At 46.2% G+C, this 5,020-nt stretch overlaps 1 pseudogene; it reads left to right on the top strand.

The window, feature by feature from the left end:
* Window positions 1–251: 251 nt before the first annotated feature.
* LOC124647530 lies at window positions 252–3,838 on the top strand (annotated as a pseudogene).
* The last annotated feature ends 1,182 nt before the right edge of the window (window positions 3,839–5,020 follow it).

Below are 5,020 nucleotides of genomic sequence, written 5' to 3'. Positions count from 1 at the left end.
ACCTAATGACCGGCCCTAAACAACTCCGGCCGCCGCTGCCACGTAGGCCCACGAGTCCCACGCGCACCCGCCAACCCCGCCTCTGCATATAAGGCCCCACCCGCCGTGGAGCCTGCCGGGTATCTCTCGTCTCGCTCCATCGAATCAACATTCACCAGACTGCCACTCGCCACCCACCCCCACCAGAAGCGAAAAGGTAGAGCCAACGCCCAGATTTTTTCGCCAAGTGCGCCAGAGCGAGCGACAGAGCTTTTCTCCCCCCCGACATGACGCCGCATCTAGCCGTGTCCTCCCACCCCGCGCACCACCTGCTCGACGCGCCGCCGCACCGCCGCCGCAGGCGCCGCCGCCTCTGCCCGCCGCGCGCCGCGCGGGCCGGCCCCTCGCTCCGATACCGCGCCGCCGCCGCCTCCGCCACGGCCGCCGTGCCGCAGCCGCCGCGGGCGCCCGAGGCGGCGGCCAGGACCAGGGTCTTCGTCGTCTCCGACCTGCACACCGACTACCAGGAGAACATGGACTGGGTGCGCCGCCTCGCCGTCGGGGTCGGCCCGCCCGAGGCCGGGGGGGTCAACGCGCTCGTCGTCGCCGGGGACGTCGCCGAGACCAGGGACAACTTCGCGCGCACCATGGGGGCGCTCAGGGACCAGTTCGACGCCGTCTTCTACGTGCCGGGGAACCACGACCTCTGGCTGCGCCGCGAGGAGGACGGACGCTACGTGAGTACTAGTCCCGTACTAGATTTCGCCACCCCCATCACCCACATCCCGCTCCATTTCCCCTGTTTGTGTTTGACTCTACCACGCTGTTCGACGAAATGCCTCGGCATACTTGTGCTAAGCCCTCAGCTAATCAATCGAGGCATTTGACCAAATGCCTTAGCATAGCGCTTCAACTGAATCAGATGCCTTAACATAGAGCTAATTAATCAGCCATTTGACCAAATGTCTTAGCATAGCGCTTCAACTGAACCAGGCATGCGGCTTCAACCTTATTCTCTGTTAACCGCTATTGGCCTATTGCTAAGGCATTTCCTCAAATGGGCTATTCTAGGAGTGCTAGTCTTTAGTATGCCCTCCCTGAACGCAGTCTGAGGTCGCATGCCTGCTTCGTGCTCACCCTAGTCTACCAATAAGCCGCTTCAAGGCCTGAATTTGAGATGTAGTGCCAAAGTTACTGGTGAAGCCTTCTCCAATGAGCTGACCTGCATTTCAGCTGTTAACCTAGTCATACATTGAGGCTATTGGTTCACAAGAATAGGTTGCGACTCTGCATACGTCTGCATAGTCGTTGACGCGTCACTGCATCACAGACAAGCATCCCTCAGCTTTGAGAGGTGCAAATCGTTAGGATGCTCAGCTCAACTTCAAACTCTTCTAAAACATAGTACTTGACGTGCCTTGACAAGGTACCCAATTGCGAGACTGATTCATCCTCCTGCTCACACAGCGGGCACACATCTGGATACTGGCTGCTGTGGGAGTTACTGTTAACTTAGCTTGGTACAAATTCATAGCTCCAAAGCATGCGGAACAACTGAAATGATGCAATGAAGATTGTGTTTTTGGGTGGTAGCTACTATGGCAGATCATTATGTTTTCCTTTGCTTATTTTTTTTAATAATAAGCGCTGGCTACATTTCTTTATGCTATTTGTACCCGTCACTCGTCTTGCTCTTGAGGACAGCATTAAACTTTTCTGCATATGTATATTGGTCTGCTCTCTCACTTACTCTAATCATTTGTTCCAGATGGATTCGCTGGAGAAACTGACTGCATTGCTTGATGCGTGTAGTGAACTGGGTGTGGATACAGGCCCAAAAACTATAGGCGACTTAGGGATCATACCATTGTTCTCATGGTATCACAAGGTTTGCTTATTTTTCCTTAATTCATATCATACGTTTTCCAGCCAGATCATAATGCACCATGTCGCTAGGATTTTTGTGCTTACTCGTCTTGCTTAAACACATTTCAGAGCTTTGACAAGGAAAAGGATCTTACCAGTGTGCGTGTTCCTTCATTAGAGATGGTAAGTCGGTCTTTCACTTAATGTCTTGTTCTGATTTGCAATTTACTGCCATAGTGCGTTACCAAGTAGGACCTCCAGTTAAGGAAGGTTATTAGTTCTTGAATTCTGTGCTCTATGAGTATAGAGCATCCGCTGCCCAATATGAAATTCCTTCAAGAGTTATGCATTTTGGTATAGTACACCAATTCTGACATCTTTGTCCAAAAGCATTATAAGGTTGATAATTTATTCACATGTCAAGCTGTTAACTGAATTACTTCAAGCAAGAGAACTTGCCTGCTGTATTGTCCTGAATTTCATATCTTAATATAAGCTCTGGTATCCATGGTCACTTGCAAATTCAATATAAGTGCTATACAGTGAGAAAGATCACATACATACACACTTGTCCTCGCTGTTTCTTCTTAATTTTTGGTTGTTCTGAAAGTGCAGTGCTCTGCTCAATTACCTCTGACATGCATGCCTTGATATGTTTCTTTTTTCTTCCATCACCAGGCTTGTAAAGACTTTCATGCTTGCAAATGGCCTTCAGAATTGGGAAGTGATGATGAGGCTCTTGCTCTTTACTTTGACCAGTTGAATGACAAATACAACGATGCTATTGAAGAAGTAAAAAAGAACAGCAAACAGATACTAACTTTTTCACACTTTGTACCAAGGTGAGTTGCTCACAGCCTCGCACCTCCTATTTATGGTGTGCCACTTTCACAAGTCCAGTAATCTTGTTGATACTTACTATGCTTGATTGAATTACTTGTCGCATTACAACCTATCTGCTCAATTCAAGCTCTGAATTTGGAGAGCAATCATGATTGTGCAGTAAACATGTTCTGCTGACAGCTGTCATACCCCACTTCTGTGGTTTCCTCTACATCTGTTGATCTGTTTCTTCACTAGTCATCACCTTCTGAGCTTTTGTTTTCGTACTTGGCATTTGTATTCATTTCATGTTACTCTTTCACGATAAGAACACCTACAGGAGAAATCCTCTTGTGAAACCACTTTTGGAAATGCAGTAATGATTTTCTATGTGACAAGTCATTCCTGAGGTAGCCATTTGGTGTGTTACATACATGAGAATACGAATTGCACAGTGGAAGATTTACTTTTCATGCTGGCTGTGTAGCGTCAAGTTGCTGATGTATTAGCTATTATCCCTGATCATCTAGCTGACCTGTCTTGGCCTTTGTATTAGGATATTCAGTGCTATTCAAATTCCATCACTAAAATTCCCAAAACTAATGTCTTCTACTCGACTCTGTAGGCAAGAGCTATGTCCAGAAAAGCGAATGCTTTACTATCCGAACCTTCCGAAGGTCATCGGCTCTGATTATCTGGAGAGGAGGTTGAGAGCTATACACAACAACGCTGAAGGTGGAGCAGCCTGCCATGTATTCGGACATACACATTTCTGTTGGGATTCTATGATTGACGGAATCAGGTAATAATCTGATCATTCTCTGGGATATAAATAACAATACACAATTGTTCTGCTAATCTGATAGGTCCTTCAACACAGGTATGTACAGGCACCTCTAGCATACCCCAGAGAAAGGAAACGGAGGATGAACGGAGGCGAAGGATGGTTGCCATTTTGTGTATACCGTGATGGCTTCAACCCTGAAATATATCCGGCTATATGGTCTGACTATTACAATAAGAACAAAGGGAGCCTGAGAACACTCAGCTCGCCCCGTGGGTTGCCAAATATTTTAGGAAGTACTACTGACCCCCTTGTTTGCCAAAAAAAAGCTGGAGAGCTGTCCAGGGCAGCGCTGAAAACCTGCATTTACCAAGAGGAAAAAAATGAAGAAAAGGAGAGATTGACGTTTTACATGTACATGGTTTTTTTTTGTTTCTTTTTTTGCGTTCTTTCTTGTTTTCACCTTGCTACAACTCACAGCTCTTGGGCAGTGAAGAGCCCACTTGTGTTGGATGTATGCTAAAAAAATAATGTAAAGATCCTTGTAAAGCAGTCTTGCTGCAAAGATAGTGAGATGCAGAAGCCATTAGATATCTCTGTTCATCTCCTCTGTGCTCTAGAAGTGCACTGATAAATCATGTAGTTCGCCTTTGGTACTACAAACTTTCCTCTGTCATTTATATGCGCTTTCATCTTTTTTCAGCCGATATATGCATCGAGTGTCGTTGGGGCCTCATTGGAGCCAGGAAGAAGTTTCTTCCAACACTGTCTCAAGTGCGATATTGTAATGAGTTCATAGATCGACCGTGGCCTGGAATGGCGAGCGTTTTCATCCAGTATACGGCCTGCAAAAATGACGAATTTTCCCTGGCATGGGACAGGCAGCGGCGCAGCGCGCATGCTGTTGGCCCTGTGTATCATCTTCAGGCTACACTTCCAGCATGTACGATTTCGGTTTAAGGTTCAAGTCATCAAAGCACAGGCGTTTTAGCCTACTGGCAGGAGCACAAACAGGTGTCACCCAGAACAGAACAATGAACACGGTTTTATCAGAGATCAAACTGAAAATTTGCTACATCACACATCATTTTTGTGGCTTTTGCCAAAACACACCATCCATGTCTTTGTACAATTTGGTGAGACATTTGTCGGGACATACGGCATGGCTAAAAGGAAAGTTTGCTTAGGATGATCATGAAAAAATATCTCTCGATGTATCCTCCAACTGTGTAAACACCTCCATAAATAGATCTTGATGCTCCACACGCGGTAGAGGCGGCCACAAATGGAAATCAGCTGAGCAACGGTATATGACCTGCAAAAGAGAAGAACATTTATTATTAAAAACTTGTCATTTGTACATAGCCATAGCAACCAAATAACGGCAATCGCTCCCACCCTAATAAGTAACTTAAACCTAGAATCCACACCATTAGAACAACTGCCGAAAATATTCGCAACACTACGTGGTCAGTATAAGGTAGAACCTATTTGGATGGCTGGCCATATAGATCTGGCAAATGAATATCAGAAGAAAAGAGTTTTGTAGTAACAAAACACGCATTTTTT

This window comes from Lolium rigidum, chromosome 4 (assembly GCF_022539505.1).
Source record: "Lolium rigidum isolate FL_2022 chromosome 4, APGP_CSIRO_Lrig_0.1, whole genome shotgun sequence".
Lineage (NCBI taxonomy): Eukaryota > Viridiplantae > Streptophyta > Magnoliopsida > Poales > Poaceae > Lolium > Lolium rigidum.
The sequence above is the reverse complement of the archived record's forward strand: the minus strand, read 5'-3'. Positions and strand labels throughout refer to the sequence as shown.